General features: G+C 45.1%; 1 long non-coding RNA gene across 1 annotated transcript; it reads right to left on the bottom strand.

The window, feature by feature from the left end:
- Window positions 1–6,736: 6,736 nt before the first annotated feature.
- LOC115086282 lies at window positions 6,737–15,589 on the bottom strand. The gene is made up of 3 exons (XR_003855206.1): window positions 15,578–15,589; window positions 14,150–14,151; window positions 6,737–7,021 (listed from the first exon to the last, which is right to left on the bottom strand). It is a non-coding gene; the product is annotated as an uncharacterized LOC115086282 (long non-coding RNA).
- Window positions 15,590–22,166: the final 6,577 nt, after the last annotated feature.

The raw sequence follows: 22,166 nt of genomic DNA on the forward strand, positions 1-22,166 counted from the left end.
CCCTGGCCCTCACACACTCATTCCCCTCTCCCACCCCCTACAAACACGTCTTCAATTCCCTCATGCTCATTCCCCCCTCCAAGCACATCCCTTGCCCCCCACACACATTCCCCTCTCCCACCCCCTACAAACACCTCTTCAGTTTCCTCATGCTCATTCCACCCTCCTAGCACATCTTTGGACCTTGGCTCTCACACACTCATTCCCCTCACACACCCCCTACAAACACGTCTTCAATTCCCTCATGCTCATTCCCCCCTCCAAGCACCTTCCTACCCCCTCAGAGCACATCTGTGGCCCCCACATTCCCATTCCCCCCTCCCAACATACTAATTCCTCCCCTCCTGATACCTGGCTGTAGCTGCACAGTCAGAAAATTCCTTCTCTGTTGCTTGCTGGCAGCTGCAAAGTCGTGCTGGCCTTCCAGGTCTGCCCACGTGCGAGGCTTGTGCAAGCCGTGCTGGGTTTGCCCCACAGCTGGTGTGAAGGTTCGCAGCTCTGGTTGGCTTACTGCTGCAATAATTTAGGGTGCGCCTGCTATGGACAGGCTTCATTGCAGCAGCAGCCAATCAGAGCACAAGTCCTGCCCAACAAGCCCAACAAACCGCGACTGGCAGAAAAAATAGCCCAATTAAAAGCAGCCTGCAAATTGGAAAAAAACCCACGAATGACTAGGAAAAGAAGCCCAATCTCGCGGTAAATAAGCGAGGATGGCAACACTGCTCCCCGATCTCCCACGCAGCCTCGTGCCTTTCTTAGCTTGCTCCGCACTGATTGGTCTGACGGTCTCTCCTCTCTCTGGGTAGTAAGCTGGCTCCCCATTGGTTCATTGTAGTAACTGAACCCCCCTTTACCTCTTGTAATCCAATACTGCTGCTTTTTGCAACAGCACAAGTCTCATGCTGGATCTAAACTGAAACAGTTTTATTATGACCTCTCTCTGCTCCACAGGGAAAAACAACAGTGCCCAGTTGTCCCCTTGCTGCAATTCTGAGATACAGTTGTCACCAGTCCAGTTATTCTCTGTTGTCCTTTTATTTTTCCTGTCCCTGGGTTACACCATACCTCTCTGCCCAGGTAAGGTCTGGGGGGCAGGGACCCAAATCACAGTCCGGCCACACATCCCTCACAGTGTTTTCCCACCCTCATAATGTAACCGTCTCTTTTTTAGTCAGTAAGGAGGCCCAGACAACTGATCCGTAAAGATAGACTTTTATTGCCAGCAAGATGCAGCTAAGACAAAGGCTCAGTACAACTGCATGCCACGCCCCCTCAGGAGCAAACCTTTATGCACTTTACAACTCTTATCTTTCACACATGCGTTCTGGTTTTTGCTGAACAAACAATTTACAAACTGCTGAACAAGCATTAGCTAGCGTGGTCCTCTAGTAGGTGTAGCTTATGATCAGACTATTGTTTCGTCATTTAATTGACGTGTTAGACATTTTACAGCGACGTTCGTATTAATACAATACAAATTATTATTCCAAAATGGAGTTACGTTACACTAAATGTTAGTGCGTAACTGCGTCACTACGCATTATGTGCCGTTTGCGTTGCAAATATTAGTACAGTAAAAATGGCTGTGCGTTTCACTGCTGGCAGGGTTAGACGAGAGGTTCAGTCTTCGGAGGTCCATGAAATTGAACTCCTTCATTCCCCCCTTTGATACTTCAACTTCGGCGGAAGGCGGAAGTATCACTCTTATCTGGGAAGTAACTGGAACGACAAACAAGAATTAATACTGGTAATATTCAACATGGGCCCTAAAATGTCGCTAGGTGGTTGGTTTCTTCACGGGTTTGAGACGGGTGGACCCTAGTGGTGTCACCCCCCTTGGTAGCCTGGCTTACCCTAGCTAACAAAGTGGCCCAGAGTGATTACATCAATAGGACTAGGTTGCATTAAAGGTCAGTAGTTGCAAGGTCATCATCATTATCAGAATCGGTATCGGAATCATATGAATCAGATGAGGGGAATGTGGAAAGTGACACATACTTATTCATCATCATAACATGAGCAGCCGCTCTTCGATCAGCAATTCTTTCAATCATGGAGCGTAAATTTCTGAAAATAAGAGGTAGACACAGAGGAAATAGAATACAGGTTAGCAAGAAAAACAATAAAGGGATGAAGAGTTCTTTCAGCCCTGGAATTGACGTCAGCCAATTTGGTAGCGAGGCTGTCCAGTCAAGAACTCCAGTCCACGTCTGTACAGGAACGTGGGCTAAGCGTACCATTCGATCAGTGATTTCTTCGATGACTTTGCTCTTGTCATCTGTATAAGAACAGCGAAGCCAAAAAAATGAAAATGTGCAATGTGCTGACAGAGTTTCTCAATGTCCTAATTACAGCTGTATTGCAGACTGTAAGTAAACCCGTCATGAAGCAGGGAATTCTGGTACATGAAGTCCTTTGTCAGGTTGAAGCCTTCAGACTCCTTCATTCCCCCCTTTGATACTTATCATTCTCTATGAAAAGAATCACACCATCACAACGCAACTGTGGAGCTGAAAGAAACAGAAACAAGAAAAATTAGCAATTTGAGTTCTCAGGGGGCCCTAATTTCCCAAACAGTCCGATGGTTTCTTCACGGGTTTGAGACGGATGGGCCCTATTGGCTCCACCCCCCTTTGTAGCCCGAACTTGTCATGTATGGGAAGATGGCCCAGGATAAAACATGAGGATGGTTAAACAGGTTCTATAGGTTCAGAGGAATACATGTACAGTGACAGGAGCTGCGTGGCTGTTTTGCGTTCAGCAATGTCCTTCATCACCCGACGAAGGCGGTTTGAGCAAGAAAGGAATAATTCAGGGTCCTAAAAGACAAAACAGAATTAAACTGGCTGGGATAACAAACAAGCTCTTAAATCCACCGATCATGGAAAACCAACCACGGAATCCATTGGTCCAGTCCCAAGCACTATTCCATTGCTGGACAGGGACGTGTGCCATCTTGACCATGCGATCAGTGATGTCTTGGATAACCTTGTTTTGGTCATCTACCTGTAAACAACAATTGGAGAGGTTAAATGTTCCACAAACCCTCCTTCCTGGGCCAGAGGGTAATCTAAAACCAATCTATTCTGGTACACTGCAGTCATAATTTTGGTATTTTCTTTTGCCCAGAGTTTAAGAGCGAAAGCAGTCGTTGGTGATGAGCTCCAGGACTGCTTGAAGCCTGATTGTTCAGTTGTTTTCCCTCTATAATGCTCCATGCACTTGAATTGTAAGAAAGGCATATTTAGAGTCTGTATAGATATTACAGTTTTCCTTCTGCCAACTGCAGAGCTCGAGTAAGGGCAATTAGTTCAGCTTTTTGTGCAGACGTTCCTGGGGGAAGAGGTTGAGCCTCAACGATTTCATCTTCGGATACAACAGCATATCCAGCAGAACGTATCTCATGAATGATTTGGCTGCTCCCATCAGTGAATAAAGTCCAAGCTCCTTGCCAGGGTTGATCCCTCAGGTCTGGTCTACTGGAATGTATTGTAGTCATGACTTCTTCTCAGTCATGGGCAACTGGTTCAGGTGCCGGCATAAGAGTGGCCAGGTTCAAGTTTTGCTGTCTTGTATTTGAATTTCAGGTGTTTCACACAGTAAGGCTTAATACTTGACGAGACGTGAATTAGTCATCCATTTTGGTCCATGGGTCTCTAGTAGTCCTTGAATAGTATGAGGAGTTGTTACGTTCAGAGTTTGACCAAAAGTTAATTTGACGGCTTCTGGAATTAGTAAGCATGCAGCCGCAATGCTTCGAAGACAACCTGGCCATCCTTTTGCAAATTGTCCATTCCTTTTGACAGATATGCAACAGGTCGTTCCCACGAGCCTAGAGTTTGAGTCAATACCCCAATGGCCATTCCTTTCTTCTCATCGACGTATAGATGAAATGGTTTCATTACATCTGGCAACCCTAGAGCAGGGGGTGAGATCAAGGCTTCTTTCAGTTGATGCAGATTTGCTAGTTCATGTCCTTCCCACTGGAAGGGATGAGATTCCGATTCTTTTCCTCGTAACTTGTCGTACAGGGGTTGGGCAATAACTGCATAGTTAGCAATCCACAGTCTACAGTATCCTGCAGCTCCAAGGAACGCTCGGAGCTCTTTCTTGCAAGTGGGTACAGGTTGACCTCGATTTGAACTAGTACGAGAGATTCCAAGACAACGAGTGCCTTCACGGATTTGGAAGCCCAAATATTCCACTTCCAATTCACAAATTTGTGCTTTCTTTTTACTTGCACAGTATCCTTTGGAGTACAACGTCTTTAGCAAGTGGAGGGTGGCTACTGCACATTCAAGATACGTTTCTCGAAACAACAGAAGGTTGTCCACATACTGTATCACTGGCCCATACATGACTTGGTACATCTTCAAGTCTTTTGCCAGTTGCTCACCAAACAACGTAGGTGAGTGCTTGAACCCTTGAGGCAAGCGAGTCCATGTGTACTGCTGCTTTATTCCAGTGTGCGCATTTTCCCATGTGAAGGCAAAAATCTTCTGACATTCCTCCGCTACCGGAACGGAGAAGAAAGCATCTTCGAGATCAATGACACTGTACCACTTTGACACAGGAGAGACTTGAGCCAAGATTGAATATGGATTTGGTACGAGGGCTACTAGATCTGCCACTTGATTGTTTATTCTCCTCAAATCTTGTACTGGCCGATAATCATTAGATCCAGGTTTCTTTACGGGTAACAAAGGGGTGTTCCAAGCAGATCGGATTCGCCGGAGAATGCCCAAATCATACAGTCTCTGCAGATGTATCTGGATTCCTTGCCTGGCCATATATGGAATGGGGTATTGAGGTTGATTGATCACCTGTGCATTCTGTTTCATCTCTATCCATATGGGGATAGCGTCGATAGCTATTCCTCCCGGGTTCTGTTCGGACCATACTTGGGGTACACTATCCATCAGTTGTCTTCGTTTTTCGTTGAGGGGGGTGTTGTTTTCATATCGATGTTCGATGGTTCGTTCGACTATGGGAAGATGTAGTCTCCATTCTTCTTGGAGGGGACAGATGAGTATCACTGGATGGTCCCCGAAGGAGGCTTTAACTTCCCCTGTTGGTTGAAATCTCAATGTGGTCTGAGGCTTACACAGCAGGTCCCATCCGATAAGGGATACCATGGTCCCGCCTACTTGTATAGTTCATTCTTTCTGCAGAGGGGCAGTGAGTACCTGACCTGAGGCACCCACTATAGAAACAGTCTCTTTCGTCGGGGGGGGCCGATTGGTGCAGTCATGACAGATCGTTGGCCTCTGAGTCCAACAGGCCCCTGATTTTTGTTGTGTTACCTCGTGGATCTCCACCAGAGGGTCAGTGGGGATTCTTCCCTCCTGATCTCTTCAGGCTGTATGCTCCTTGTCGCCTCCCCCGCCATCTGCCAGTGGGGGTTGTCCGATCTCCTTCCTCCTCGGCCCCTTTGTGTCGGTGCAGGTCCATTTTTGTCGTTAGTATTCACTGCAGGGCTTCCGTATTTCTTTTGCCATTCTTCACAGTCTCTCTTCCAATGGCCTTCATTTTTGCAGTACGCACACTGATTCTTTCCCAAAGGGGGTCTTGTTCCCCCTCTTCGCGGTCTGCCATTGTCTTGGCTCCTTCCCGTCCGAGTGTCCTCGAGAGCGGCGGCTAACAGTCACTTTCTCCTTCATGTCTCTACTTGCTTCTCTCTTTTCTCTTCCACTTCTCTATTTCCACATACCTGGTCTGCTATAGCTTTTAACTGGCTGAGGCTCATGCCCTCAAAGCCTTCGGCCTTCTGCAGCTTCTTTCGGATGTCGGGTCTCTATTATTAAGTTCCTGGTTGCAGGGACGGGCCCTTTTCTTCTCTTCCTGATCCCTGTTCCCATACACCTCAAGATACGATGAAAAGATCACAGTCCATCTGGAAATTGAATAGGTGACCTGCGCCTGGAGGCAAATCAATTCTGACGAGGCTGAGAAGCTGCAAAACATTGCTTCCTTCATACTTGTAAGTTTGGCATTGGGTTAATTCAATAAAGTCAACCTGGATCTGCAGGCAAGGATCCAGGGGGGGCGCTTTAGGTGTGCAGGAGTGATGATCAAACCCTTGGAAGCCTTGTATCAATTACATTGCAAACACTAAGAACATATGGTAATAGCCAGAGCCCAGCCCCCACTAGTGGTAAAAGAACATAATTGCAATATATATATATATATATATATATATGCGTGTGTGTGTGGGCCACTACTTTATCATTTGGGCCGACTCATATTTGCTCTTGTTCCTAATCTTGCATATTGGCCCCTTCTCTTGCCCACAACTTCCAATCATCCTTATCTTGCGCCTGCCACTGAATCAAAATTTTTAATATTAAGTCTTTGTTTTCTCTGTTTTTTTTTGTTTTTTTTTACAAACGGCATCCTGTAATTCCCACAGTCAGAACTGCAGCTGTCCTATCTTGCCGCTTGCTATGCCCTGCATATTTAACAAAGCTTTAACAAAGGTCCCATTCTTAATCATTTCTCCTCTAATTTTCCCAGAGACAGCTTCAAAATAAAACTGCGTCAGAAAAAGGGAGTTCATACTTTATCATGCGTTCCAATGTAACTTTTAAATAACAGATAATATATAGGAGACAAGTAAGAACAATAATTAACATGGTATTAGAGAATAGAAAGATAAGCATAGGGAGGACACTGGGATAGAAGATATGAGAAAACTAAAAACTTCTGATTAACAACGCCAGCATTGAAACGCACAGCCATATTGAATGCACTACGTACTGACACACTTGACACGCAGTGGAATGCACCACCATTCCACAATTACATTTTTGTACTGTAACAATGAATTTGCTGCTATAAAATGTCTTAAAAATAGCCTGCATCATAAGGCACTAAATGATTTGTAAGGGACCCTTGGTTCTGGTATTTCTTTGCAAGTAGCAATCCTTTGTCAGATTACAGACAGTTTTAGCAAGGACCTTGGAGAATAAATTTAATCAGCAGAAACTCTGAGCAAAAAAAACTTCAACTTCTGTGAAACAGCCTATAAATGCCATTTGTCTTCATTCACCCAGGCTGGCTCAACCCCCTTTTTTTTTTTTTTCTCTTCTCTCTCTGGCTCGATCCCCTCCTCTCTCCTGTAATTATCTCTGCCGTTAACCCTTAACTGCCATCAAGTTCTAAACTTCAACACCAGTAAATGCATTCTCCAGTAATCAAATCAGTATTTTAACTTAACACTGTAAATTAATTTGTTGTATAGTAGTCTTGTGCAGCATCTGTAACCCAAAAATCTCTTCTTATTAGGGTTTAAAACAATTAAAAAATCCCTGGTACATGTGCTTGCAATTCACAGATAGCAGTTACATACATTACAATCCTTAATTAATAATGGGGACTTCCAGTTCCCCATTTTGTGCGCCTGAGCCACCATTACGAGGGCGGCTCCCTCCACTAACTTCTTCGCCCATGACGGAGGATCTAAAATGACTGCAATCCAAGCAGCTATGTTCTGATTCATCCCAGTCCTTCATCCACACAGAACTTCCGATTTGGAATGGATGAATCGGGGTTAGCAAGACTAGTGGTTCAACGTCGCATGTATAGTTCTGGATGGCAAGTACTGTGTTATGGAGTCCTTTGAGTTGGTTACTAAGAGACATTTCTCCTTGTATCTGCAACGACTCGGGAAAAGATGGAAGGGGCGGAGGTCTTGCATACATCATTTCATAAGGTGTCAGACCAGACTTTCGTGGACTACATCGGACATGTAGTAAGGCTAGTGGTAGGATGTCTGGCCATTTAGTCTTTGTTTCTTGGCACAGCTTAGCTATCTGATTTTTCAGAGTTCTGTTGGCTCGTTCAACAGCTCCGCTGCTTTGAGGTCTCCACGCACAGTGTAGATGCCATCTGACACCCAGAATTTGGCTTAGTTGTTGAGTGATTTTGCTGGTGAAAGCTGGTCCATTATCTGAATTTATTTGCCTTGGCAATCCGTACCGTGGTAAGATTTGATGAAGGAGCAAAAACACTACTTCTTTGGCAGTTTCAGTTCGTGTTGGTATGGCTTCGATCCACCCGGTATAAGTACAGATAGCCACCAGCATTGCTTTGTATCCTTTTGAGGGTGTCATGTGGGTAAAGTCGATTTGACAGACTTGGAATGGTGTGGTTCCTCGTAGGATGTGTCCGGGGGCAGGACCAGGTCCATTTCTGGGATTGTTTCTTGCACAAGTGATACATTGATTAGTTGCATGCTTGGTCAATGGAGTGATTCTGTTGATATAATAAGTTTTCCCCAATAGTTTCATTAAGGCATCTCGACCAAGATGGGTTTTGTTGTGGGCTTCCTTGACAATAGTCCAAGCTAATGCTTCAGGTATCCATACTCGATCATCTTGCGTAATCCACCATCCATTTTGCTGGTGGAATTGCTCACTTTGTGCCCAATCATTTTCTTCCATGGAATAGCAGGGATTTCAGTTGGGAATTGCAAAAGTGGGCACGTGGTAGCTGAGGTATGTGATAACTGTGTACGTGCTGCTTCTTTCGCTGTTTTGTCTGCCCATTGGTTTCCTTTGGCAATGGGATCTGATTTCCCTGTGTGGGCTTTACAATGCATGACGGCTACCTTTTTTGGTGCCCATACGGCATTTAACAGTTGGTGTATCTCGTGTGCATTAGTTAGTTGCTTCCCTTCAGCAGTCAGGAATCCTCGTTCTCTGTATAAGGCTCCATGCACTTGGATGGTAAGGAAAGCATATTTTGAGTCAGTGTAGATGTTTACAATTTTCCCTTCTGCTAACTGTAAGGCTCGAGTGAGAGCGATTAGCTCAGCCTTTTGTGCTGATGTCCCCGGGGGTAGAGGCTCAGCTTCGATGATGTCATCTTCAGAAACCACGGCATAACCAGCGACCCGAAGTCCATTTATAACCTGGCTGCTTCCATCAGTAAATAAAGTCCATGCTCCCTGCCAGGGCTGGTCACGTAGATCAGGTCGGCTGGAATGCACTGTAGCCATGATTTCCTCACATTTATGAGTAACTAGAGCGGGAGTTGGGAGTAAAGTTGCAGGATTCAAATTCTTGCTGTCTTGTATTTGAATTTCGGGAGTCTCACATAACAGAGCTTGATACTTTACAAGACGTGAATTAGTCATCCATTTTGGTCCATGGGTCTCTAGCAGTCCTTGAATGGTGTGGGGGGTGGTTACGTTCAGAGTTTGACCAAAAGTTAATTTGACTGCTTCTGGAATTAGTAAGCATGCAGCCGCAATGCTTCGAAGACAACCTGGCCATCCTTTCGCAACATTGTCCATTCCTTTTGACAGATATGCAACAGGTCGTTCCCACGAGCCTAGAGTTTGAGTCAATACCCCAATGGCCATTCCTTTCTTCTCATCAACGTATAGATGAAATGGTTTCATTACATCTGGCAATCCTAGGGCAGGGGGTTCAATCAAGGCGTCTTTCAGTTGATGTAAACTTGCTAGCTCGCGTCCTTCCCATTGAAAAGTTTGAGACTCTGATTCTTTACCCCGCAACTTGTCGTACAGGGGTTGGGCAATAACTGCATAGTTAGCAATCCACAGTCTACAGTATCCTGCAGCTCCAAGGAACGCTCGGAGCTCTTTCTTGCAAGTGGGTACAGGTTGACCTCGTATTGAACTAGTACGAGAGATTCCAAGACAACGAGTGCCTTCACGGATTTGGAAGCCCAAATATTCCACTTCCAATTCACAGATTTGCGCCTTCTTTTTACTTGCACGATATCCTTTAGAGTACAACGTCTTTAGCAAGTGGAGGGTGGCTACTGCACATTCGAGGTACGTCTCTCGAAACAACAGAAGGTCGTCCACATACTGTATCACTGGCCCATACATGACTTGGTACATCTTCAAGTCTTTTGCCAGTTGCTCACCAAACAGCGTAGGTGAGTGCTTGAACCCTTGAGGCAAGCGAGTCCATGTGTACTGCTGCTTTATTCCAGTGTGTGCATTTTCCCATGTGAAGGCAAAAATCTTCTGACATTCCTCCGCTATTGGAACGGAGAAGAAGGCATCCTTGAGGTCGATGACACTGTACCACTTTGACGCAGGAGAGACTTGAGCCAAGATTGAATAGGGATTTGGTACGAGGGCTACTAGATCTGCTACCTGATTATTCACCTTCCGTAAATCCTATACCGGTCGGTAATCAGTAGAACCAGGTTTCTTTACGGGTAACAAAGGGGTGTTCCAAGCAGATCGGATTCGCCGGAGAATGCCCAAATCATACAGTCTCTGCAGATGTATCTGGATTCCTTGTCTGGCCATATACGGAATGGGGTATTGAGGTTGATTAATCACCTGTGCATTCTGTTTCATTTCGATCCAAATAGGAGTCGCATTGACAGCTATTCCTCCGGGATTCTGCTCAGACCACACTTTAGGCACGCTATCCATTAGCTGTCTCCGTTGTTCGTTGAGAAGGGTGTTGTCTTCATATCGATGTTCAGTGATGTGCTCAATTATGGGGAGATGTAGTCTCCATTCCTCCTGGAGTGGACAAATGAGGGAAACTGGATTATCAGCGAAAGATGCCTTGATTTCACCAGTGGACTCGAATTGTAAATTAGCTCTCAATTTACAAAGAAGGTCTCTCCCTATGAGTGGTACTGGGCATCCCGGGACATAAAGGAATTGGTGGGATACTAATTGTCCTCCTACTCGGACCTGTCGTTTCTGGAGAAAAGGAGCAATTAGTGGCTTTCCAGAGGCCCCAACTATAGAGATGTTCTTCGAAGTGGGCGTGGTGATGGCGGTGGTCATTACAGATCTTTGCGCTCCCGTGTCTAGCAATCCTTTGAATGTTTCAGTCCCTACTTTTATTTCCACCAAGGGATCAAGGGGAAGGTTTCCCTTGTCTAGTCATGCTTCACTGTCTTCGCCGGAAGTTTCACCTACGGCCATCTGCCATTCCGCTTCCTTAGGTTTGGACGGAGTATATCCTTCCTGTTTTACTTGCACTTGCAGGGACTCCGGGCACTCAGATTTCCAATGTCCTTCTTGTCTACAGAATGCACATTGATTAGTTCCTAACGGCATTCTTCCACCTCTAAACGAACCTCCTCTATTTGCTCGTCCTCTTGGCGGCCCCCTAGAGGGCGCCCTGCCTCTTCCTCAGGGTCCAGGATGTCCTTGATAGTGCCTGGACGGATTCCCGAAATTAGTTTCTTCCAACGCTGCGGCTAACAGACTAACACTTTCTCTTAACTTTCTAGTTTCTTTCTTGTCCTTCTTGTCTCCATCCGGTTCTCGGTTTACAAAGACTTTATCGGCCATGGCTTTTAATTGGCTGATAGTCATTCCCTCGAATCCTTCCTGTTTCTGCAACTTCCGGCGAATATCTGGACAGGATTGTCCGACGAAGCTCATCACTATGATGGATTGATTTTTGGAGTCTTCTGGATCAAATGGACTGTATTGCCGGTATGCGTCCATCAACCGCTCCAAAAGGTTTCCGGGGGACTCATCTCTCCCTTGCACCACGTCCTGGATTATTCCCATGTTCACAACTTTCTTCTTCCCTTTCTTTAAGGCTTCAAGAAACGCAGTCTGATAAGCAGCAATGCGCTCACGACCGGCTGCGGTCTGGAAGTCCCAGTTGGGGTCGGCGACTGGGGCTTGTGCTCTCACCGCTTCATCAGGATTACCATCCGCCCCAGCTCCTAATCGAGCTGCCTCTTCCAGATTTAATTGTATTTGCCGACGTTCTTCAGTGGTGAAAAGAATGGAGGCTAGGTGCCGAATGTCAGCCCAGTTGGGGTTATGGGCTGCAAAAATTCCTCGCAAAAAATCTATCATCTGATCAGGTTTATCAGCGTAAGAAGGGCCAAGTTGTTTCCAGTTAAAGAGATCGCTGGATGTAAAAGGTATGTAGGTAAATAACTTTATTGTTTGTGTAGCGCGATATTCGTTTTCTTCAGTGGGAACCACGGGAACTACAGTGGTTGTTTCTCTGATTGGTAATTGCAAACTTGCGGCTTGGGTTTTACTGCGAGTGCCGTCTGCCACGGACGACTCGCTGCCGTCTTCAACTTTTGCTGCCGCCGCTTCAAGCCGTACTTCGGGAGTCGGCGCTATTCTAGAATCAGCTTGTGCATTGGCGGGGGCTGAGGGACCAGGCGGCACGGGATATAATTGAGGACAACTAGGGGCATATGGTGGCGGCAAAAGATGTTCTGCATCAGATAGTACTGCGGGCGGCAGGGGTTTAACTTTTTTTTCTTGAGTCTGTGAATTCCCTTGCACTACAAACATGGCCGCCGCAGATGACGCCTGATCTTTGATTCCCATTATGGCCGCCTGTCCCTTTCTCTTCCGGTTTGGGGACTTCCGGTCACCCATTTTGTGCACTTGAGCCACCATTACGAGGGCGGCTCCCTCCACTAACTTCTTTGCCCATGACGGAGGATTCTCAATGACTGCAATCCAAGCAGTTATGTACGGTATATCCTCAGGGCAACCCGGATTCCCTTCTTTCAAGGCTATATTCAGGACCCTTGTGGCCGTTTGGAAATCGAAAGTTCCTGCCGGAGGCCAATTTACACACAAACTGGGCCACCTATGGGTACATCGCTGAATCATTCCGGGTTTCGTACATCTTCGTCTGTCGAACACTTTACTATAGTGCTTCGTCATGACTTTTAGCGGAGTTGAATAGCCCCCTCCCATTAGGATAGAACCACAGACAAAGGAGGGAAGGGAAGACGGATAGGTAAGGGGTCCGTATCCGTCAGACACAAAAGGGTCACAATCGCCTCGACTAGAACGCGGTCTCCCGGTCTAGAACTGCGAGGCCATTCACTCTCTTTCACACAACAAGAAACCTATTCCCACTATTATATACTTCACTTATAATTTTTCTCTTATGCGCGTGGTCTTCGGAACCGAATTCCTACTGAAACACTGCGTGGGGTGTGATCAAAGCCCCCTCGGTCCGCTCGGGGATGGACCGGTTATTTCCTTATCTAATCTCCACTCCTTCCACTATTCCCATAATACTCGCCTGCAGGGGTCTTCCGATCATCACGAAAGCCTTCTTCCCGGATCACCAGCCCAGAGGTCTCAGAAGAATTTCTGTGGAACGGTCCCCTCAGAAACCTGATCGCTGAACTCAGCGGTGGCCACTCACCAGGTACGTCTGGGGGATCGCTCCGCCACCAAACTACCGGACCCGCTGGGGGGCTAAAATAGCGTCCCCGGTACCTCCTGGCTGGCTCGCCAAATGTAACCGTCTCTTTTTTAGTCAGTAAGGAGGCCCAGACAACTGATCCGTAAAGATAGACTTTTATTGCCAGCAAGATGCAGCTAAGACAAAGGCTCAGTACAACTGCATGCCACGCCCCCTCAGGAGCAAACTTTTATGCACTTTACAACTCTTATCTTTCACACATGCGTTCTGGTTTTTGCTGAACAAACAATTTACAAACTGCTGAACAAGCATTAGCTAGCGTGGTCCTCTAGTAGGTGTAGCTTATGATCAGACTATTGTTTCGTCATTTAATTGACGTGTTAGACATTTTACAGCGACGTTCGTATTAATACAATACAAATTATTATTCCAAAATGGAGTTACGTTACACTAAATGTTAGTGCGTAACTGCGTCACTACGCATTATGTGCCGTTTGCGTTGCAAATATTAGTACAGTAAAAATGGCTGTGCGTTTCACTGCTGGCAGGGTTAGACGAGAGGTTCAGTCTTCGGAGGTCCATGAAATTGAACTCCTTCAATAAGGCAAACAATATCCTCTATACTCTGTCAACTGTAATTTCAGTGGTGTTGTCTGCATCATCACCTGTCCTTTACCTATGATTTATGTTGGTAAAACCATTAGGAAAATTCAAACAAGAATCTTTCCTAGCGTGTAGCAGATGGACTCAGGACCAATGGGTATAGTGTACTCCTGATAGCAGCGGGCATACCAGCAATTTTCGCTTCAAGTATTGCCACACCAGGTCACTCTTAATCATAGGTCCAAGTCCTTTTTTATTCAACTCAAAAGTATATTTTTGTATTTTTTCGGTTTTATTCTGGACTTTGAGAAAAAAAAAAATTGCCTTCTGAATGAATCAGCCTTATGAAGTGCGGTAGAGCCTCTGAACGACGCATAAGGAAGGTATCATTCCACCACTATTTTAGAATAAAACCGAAAAAATACAAAAATATACTTTTGAGTTGAATAAAAAAGGACTTGGACCTATGATTAAGAGTGACCTGGTGTGGCAATACTTGAAGCGAAAATTGCTGGTATGCCCGCGGGTGTTATGATGGTCCTTAGTAAAAAGTAATATTGATAAAGTTTTGCACATTGCACATTGAAGAAAAAACTGGAATTTCACAACGACTCATAGTGAGGTTTTATACTCGTTGCGTATTAAGATTAACTGTCATTATTTTGTGTAGACTTCAATTACCCCAATATTGACTGGGTAAATGTATCATCGGTACATGCTAGAGATATAAAGTTCCTGGATGGAATAAATGACATTTTTATGGAGCAATTGGTTCAGGAACCGGCAAGAGAGGGAGCAATTTTAGATCTAATTCTCAGTGGAGCACAGGATTTGGTGAGAGAGGTAATGGTGGTAGGGCCGCTTGGCAATAGTGATCATAATATGATCAAATTTGAATTAATGACTGGAAGGGGGACAGTAAGAAAATCCACGGCTCTCGTGCTAAACTTTCAAAAGGGAAACGTTGATGAAATGAGAAAAATTGTTAGAATAAAAACTGAAAGGAGCACCTAAAAAGATAAAATGTGTGCAAGAGGCGTGGTCATTGTTAGAAAATACCATCCTAGTGAAGGAGTCTGAAGGCTTCAACCTGACAAAGGACTTCATGTACCAGAATTCCATGCTTCATGACGGGTTTACTTACAGTCTGCAATACAGCTGTAATTAGGACATTGAGAAACTCTCTGTCAGCACATTGCACATTTTCATTTTTTTGGCTTCGCTGTTCTTATTCTCTGATAAGCTTTCACTGCTGTAACCTAGAATAGAACAATGGATGTATTATGTGAAGGGCTGTATTACTGCAGACTCGCGAATTCCTTTCCAGAACTGCAAGTCCCAGCAGCCTCTCCTGCAGAACATGGGAGAAGTTTCACGAAAGTTCCAGGGTGTCTAGGGAGGGGGTCAGTAGCCCCTTCAGCCAGAATATGCTTGCCCAGCAATGCTTAGAACGCATGTGTAAAAGATAAGAACTGTAAAGTGCATAAGAGTCTGCTCCTAAGGGGGCGTGGCATGCAGTTGTACTGAGCCTTTGTCTTAGCTGCATCTTGCTGGCAATAAAAGTCTATCTTTACGGATCAGTTGTCTGGACCTCCTTACTGACTAAAAAGAGACGGTTACATTTGGCGAGCTCAGCCAGGAGGTACCGGGGACGCTATTTTAGCCCCCCAGTTGGTCCGGGAGATTTTGTGGCGGAGTGATCCCCCAGACTTGCCTGGTGAGTGGCCACCTCTGAGTTCAGTGATCAGGTATCTGAGGGGGTCATTCCACGGAGATCCTCTGAGACCTTTGGGCTGGTGATCCGGGAAGAAGGCTTTCATGACGATCGGAAGAACCCTGCAGGCGAGTATTATGGGAACAGTGAAATAAGTGAAGAATAGATAAAAGAGTAACAAGTAACCGGTCCATCCCTGGCGGACCGAGGGGGCCTTGATCACACCCCACGCAGTGTGTTAGTAGGAATTACGTTCCGAAGACCACGCGCATGAAAAGGAGAAAAATACAAGTGAAGCTTCTGATAGTGGGAATAGGTTTCTTGTTGTGTGAAAGAGAGTGAATGGCCTCGCAGTTCTAGGCCGGGCTGACCGCGTCCTAGTCGGGGCGATTGTGACCCTTTTGTGTCTGACGGATACGGACCCCTTACCTATCCGTCTTCCCTTCCCTCCTTTGTCTGTGACTCTATCCTAATGGGAGGGGGCGGTTCTACTCCATTAAAAATCATGACGGAGCACTATAGCGAAGTGTTCGATAGACATAAATGTACTAAACCCGGAATGATTCAACGATGTACCCATAGGTGGCCCAGTTTATGTGTAAATTGGCCTCCGGCAGGAACTTTCAATTTCCAAACGGCCACAAGGGTCCAGAATATAGTTATACGAGAAGGGAATCCGGGTTGCCCTGAGGATATACCGTACATAACCGCTTGGATTGCAGTTATTGAAAATCCTCCGTCGTGGGCAAAGAAGCTAGTAGAGGGAGCCGCCCTCGTAATGGTAACTCAAGTACGCAAATTGGGGAACCGGAAGTCCCCAGTGTCTGTCTGTCTGTAAGGTACTTGTAAAAAAAAAAAAAAAAATAAATAAATTCTACTGTGGTAGATCGGTTAGACAAATTTCTTTTTGTGATCAGAATGCATTATTTCTTTTGATCTACTCTGGTGATGCAGACTATTTTTACTTAAGGAAAACTTATTAAAAGTGATTGTGAATTATTTATCTGTATATGTGTGCTGAACAGCGGCAGTTAGCTGCTGCGGGCAGAGACTGCTTCTCAGCGGGACAGTTTAACCCCTACAACATTTCTCTGGTACGTTTGGGTTTTCAAATTATTAATTAAGGATTGTAATTTATGTAACTGCTATCTGTGAATTGCAAGCACATGTACCAGGGATTTTTAATTGTTTTAAACCCTAATAAGAAGAGATTTTGGTTTACAGATGCTGCACAAGACTACTATACAACAAATTAATTTACAGTGTTAAGTTAAAATACTGATTTGATTACTGGAGAATGCATTTACTGGTGTTGAAGTTTAGAACTTGATGGCAGTTAAGGGTTAACGGCAGAGATAATTACAGGAGAGAGGAGGGGATCGAGCCAGAGAGAGAAGAGAAAGGAAAAAAAAAAAAAAGGAGAGGTTGAGTCCGCATGGGTGAATGAAGAGAATGTGTTTTGTTTTTTTTCCAGAAAAGACAAACAGAAAGAAAAATTGTTTCGTTTGTTTTAACAGAACATTATTGAAAGTTAGTTGATGGTGTGCGTATGTGAATAAAGATAGAATTGTGGTATGTTAATTACACGAAAGGAAGATTCCTTGGCATTTATAGGCTGTTTCACAGAAGTTTTTTTGTAGCTCAGAGTTTCTGCTGATTAAATTTATTCTCCAAGGTCCTTGCTAAAACTGTCTGTAATCTGACAAAGGATTGCTACTTGCAAAGAAATACCAGAACCAAGGGTCCCTTACAAATCATTTAGTGCCTTATGATGCGGGCTATTTTTAAGACATTTTATAGCAGCAAATTCATTGCGCCTTCACTCGATACATCCACAGGTTAGTCAATTATTCTCTACTTGTCTCCTATATATTATCTGTTATTTAAAAGTTACATTGGAACGCATGATAAAGTATGAACTCTCTTTTGCTGACGCAGTTTATTTTGAAGCTGTCTCTGGGAAATTTAGAGAAATGATTAAAAATGGGTTCTTTGTTAAAGTTTTTCTTGTTGCTTCTTTGGCTAGCAGTAGTTAAATATGCAGAGCTACTCCCTGTTTTAAGGAACTGGCAAGATAAGACAGCCAAGCATGTGCAGCGCTGACTGTGGGAATTACAGGATGCCGTTTGTAAAAAAAAAAAACGGAGAAAACAAAGACTTAATATTAAAAATTTTGATTCAGTGGCAGGCGCAAGATAAGGATTATTGGAAGTTGTGGGCAAGAGAAGGGGCCACTATGCAAGATTAGGAACAAGAGCAAATATGAGTCGGCCCAAATGATAAAGTAGTAGCACACACACACACACACATATATATATATATATTGCAATTATGTTCTTTTACCACTGGTGGGGGCTGGGCTCTGGCTATTACCATATGTTCTTAGTGTTTGCAATGTAATTGGTACAAGGCTTCCAAGGGTTTGATCATCACTCCTGCACACCTAAAGCCTGCAGATCCAGGTTGACTTTATTGAATTAACCCAATGCCAAACTTACAAGTATGAAGGAAGCAATGTTTTGCAGCTTCTCAGCCTCGTCAGAACTGATTTGCCTCCAGGCGCAGGTCACCTATTCAATTTCCAGATGGACTGTGATCTTTTCATCGTATTTTGAGGTGTATTGGAACAGGGATCAGGAAGAGAAGAAAAGGGCCCGTCCCTGCAACCAGGAACTTAATAATAGACCCGACATCCGAAAGAACCTGCAGAAGGCCGAGGGCTTTGAGGGCATGAGCCTCAGCCAGTTAAAAGCTATAGCAGACCAAGTATGTGGAAATAGAGAAGTGGAAGAGAAAAGAGAGAAGCAAGTAGAGACATGAAGGAGAAAGTGACTGTTAGCCGCCGCTCCCGAGGACACTCGGACGGGAAGGAGCCAAGACAATGGCAGACCGCGAAGAGGAGGGGGAACAAGACCCCCCTTTGGAAAGAATCAGTGTGCGTACTGCAAAAATGAAGGCCATTGGAAGAGAGACTGTGAAGAATGGCAAAAGAAATACGGGAGCCCTGCAGTGAATACTAACAACAAAAATGGACCTGCACCGACACAAAGGGGCCGAGGAGGAAGGAGATCGGACAACCCCCACTGGCAGATGGCGGGGGAGGCGACAAGGAGCATACAGCCTGAAGAGACCGGGAGGGAAGAATCCCCACTGACCCTCTGGTGGAGATCCACGAGGTAACACAACAAAATCAGGGGCCTGCTGGACTCAGAGGCCAACGATCTGTCATGACTGCACCAATCGGCCCCCCGACGAAAGAGACTGTTTCTATAGTGGGTGCCTCAGGTCAGGTACTCACTGCCCCTCTGCAGAAAGAATGAACTATACAAGTAGGCGGGACCTGCTGTGTAAGCCTCAGACCACATTGAGATTTCAACCAACAGGGGAAGTTAAAGCCTCCTTTGGGGACTATCCAGTGATACTCATCTGTCCCCTCCAAGAAGAATGGAGACTACATCTTCCCATAGTCGAACGAACTATCGAACATCGATATGAAAACAACACCCCTCTCAACGAACAACGAAGGCAGCTAATAGATAGCGTGCCTAAAGTATGGTCCGAACAGAATCCAGGGGGAATAGCCATCGATGCTACCCCTGTTTGGATCGAAATGAAGCAGAATGCACAGGTGATCAATCAACCTCAATACCCCATTCCATATATGGCCAGAGAAGGAATTGAGATACACCTGCAGAGACTATATGATTTGGGAATTCTCAGGCGAATCCGATCTGCTTGGAACACCCCTCTGCTGCCCGTAAAGACAAGATTTACGGAAAGTGAACAATCAAGTAGCAGATCTAGTAGCCCTCGTACCAAATGCATACTCAATCTTGGCTCAAGTTTCCCCTACATCCAAGTGGTACAGTGTCATTGACCTCAAAGATGCTTTCTTCTCCGTTCCAGTAGCAGAAGAATGCCAGAAGATCTTTGCCTTCACATGGGAAAATGCACGAACTGGAATCAAGCAGCAGTACACATGGACTCGCTTACCGCAAGGGTTTAAGCACTCACCCACGATGTTCGGGGAGCAACTGGCAAAAGACTTGAAGATGTACCAAGTCATGTATGGGCCAGTAATACAGTATGTGGATGACCTTCTGTTGTTTCGTGAAACGTATCACGAATGTGCAGTAGCCACTCTCCACCTGTTAAAGACGTTGTACTCAAAAGGATACCGTGCAAGTAAAAAGAAGGCGCAAATTTGTGAATTGGAAGTAGAATACTTGGGATTCCAAATCCGGGAAGGTACCCGCTGTCTTGGAATATCCCGTACCAGTTCCATACGAGGTCAACCTGTACCCACTTGCAAGAAAGAGCTCCGAGCGTTCCTTGGAGCTGCAGGATACTGTAGACTGTGGATTGCTAACTATGCAGTTATTGCCCAACCCCTGTACGACAAGTTACGAGGAAAAGAATCGGAATCTCATCCCTTCCAGTGGGAAGGACATGAACTAGCAAATCTACATCAACTGAAAGACGCCTTGATCTCACCCCCTGCTCTAGGGTTGCCAGATGTAATGAAACCATTTCATCTATACGTCGATGAAAAGAAAAGAATGGCCATTGGGGTATTGACTCAACCTTTTGAATCATAGGAACGACCTGTTGCATATCTGTCAAAAGGAATGGACAATGTTGCAAAAGGATGGCCTGGTTGCCTTCAAAGCATTGCTGCGGCATGCTTACTAATACCCGAAGCGGTTAAGCTAACATTTGGACAGACTTTACAAGTAACAACTCCTCATACTATTCAAGGACTACCAGAGACTCATGGACCAAAGTGGATGACCAACTCACGTCTTGTAAAATACCAAGCCTTACTGTGTGAAACACTTGAAATTCAAATACAAGACAGTAAAAACTTGAACCCGGCCACTCTTATGCCGGCACCTGAACCAGTTGCCCATGACTGTGAAGAAGACATGACTACAATACATTCTAGTAGACCAGACCTGAGGGATCAACCCTGGCAGGGAGCATGGACTTTATTCACTGATGGAAGTAGCCAGGTTATGAATGGAATTCGGGTCGCTGGTTATGCCGTAGTTTCTGAGGATGACATCATTGAGGCTCAACCTCTTCCCCCAGGAACGTCTGCACAAAAAGCTTAACTAATTGCCCTTACTCGAGCTCTGCAGTTGGCAGAAGTAAAACTGTAAATATCTATACAGACTCTAGATATGCCTTTCTTACAATTCAAGTGCATGGAGCATGATAGAGGGAAAACAATTGAACAATGCATCAGAAGTACGTAAATTACTAGACGCAGTTTGGCTACCTCGCAAGGTGGCTGTAATGCATTGCAAAGCACACACCAGGAAATCAAACCCTATTGTCAAGGAAATCAGAGAGCAGATGAAGCAGCAAAAAGGGGCAACTCGGGAACCCTTCCAAGCAGTAATAATTGCATCGAATCATCAAGCTTCAGGCAGTCCTGGAGCTCATCACCAACGACTGCTCTCGCTCTTAAACTCTGGGCAAAAGAAAATACCAAAATTATGACTGCAGTGTACCAGAATAGATTGGTTTTAGATTACCCTCTGGCCCAGGAAGGAGGGTTTGTGGAACATTTAACCTCTCCAATTGTTGTTTACAGGTAGATGACCAAAACAAGGTTATCCAAGACATCACTGATCGCATGGACAAGATGGCACATGTCCCTGTCCAGCGGTGGAATAGTGCTTGGGACTAGACCAATGGATTCCATGGTTGGTTTTCCATGATCAGTGGATTTAAGAGCTTGTTTGTTATCCTAGCCAGTTTAATTCTGTTTTGTCTTTTAGGACCCTGAATTATTCCTTTCCTGCTTAAATCGCCTTCGTCGAGTGATGAAGGACATTGCTGAACGCAAAACAGCCACGCAGCTTCTGTCACTGTACATGTATTCCTCTGAGCCTATAGAACCTGTTTAACCATCCTCATGTTTTATCCTGGGCCATCTTCCCATACATGACAAGTTCGGGCTACAAAGGGGGGTGGAGCCATTAGGGCCCATCCGTCTCAAACCCGTGAAGAAACCATCGGACTGTTTGGGAAATTAGGGCCCCCTGAGAACTCAAATTGCTAATTTTTCTTGTTTCTGTTTCTTTCAGCTCCACAGTTGCGTTGTGATGGTGTGATACTTTTCATAGAGAATGATAAGTATCAAATGGGGGAATGAAGGAGTCTGAAGGCTTCAACCTGACAAAGGACTTCATGTACCAGAATTCCATGCTTCATGACGGGTTTACTTACAGTCTGCAATACAGCTGTAATTAGGACATTGAGAAACTCTCTGTCAGCACATTGCACATTTTCATTTTTTTGGCTTCGCTGTTCTTATTCTCTGATAAGCTTTCACTGCTGTAACCTAGAATAGAACAATGGATGTATTATGTGAAGGGCTGTATTACTGCAGACTCGCGAATTCCTTTCCAGAACTGCAAGTCCCAGCAGCCTCTCCTGCAGAACATGGGAGAAGTTTCACGAAAGTTCCAGGGTGTCTAGGGAGGGGGTCAGTAGCCCCTTCAGCCGGAATATGCTTGCCCAGCAATGCTTAGAACGCATGTGTAAAAGATAAGAACTGTAAAGTGCATAAGAGTCTGCTCCTAAGGGGGCGTGGTATGCAGTTGTACTGAGCCTTTGTCTTAGCTGCATCTTGCTGGCAATAAAAGTCTATCTTTACGGATCAGTTGTCTGGACCTCCTTACTGACTA

Source organism: Rhinatrema bivittatum, chromosome 2 (genome assembly GCF_901001135.1).
Source record: "Rhinatrema bivittatum chromosome 2, aRhiBiv1.1, whole genome shotgun sequence".
Taxonomy (NCBI): Eukaryota; Metazoa; Chordata; class Amphibia; order Gymnophiona; family Rhinatrematidae; genus Rhinatrema; species Rhinatrema bivittatum.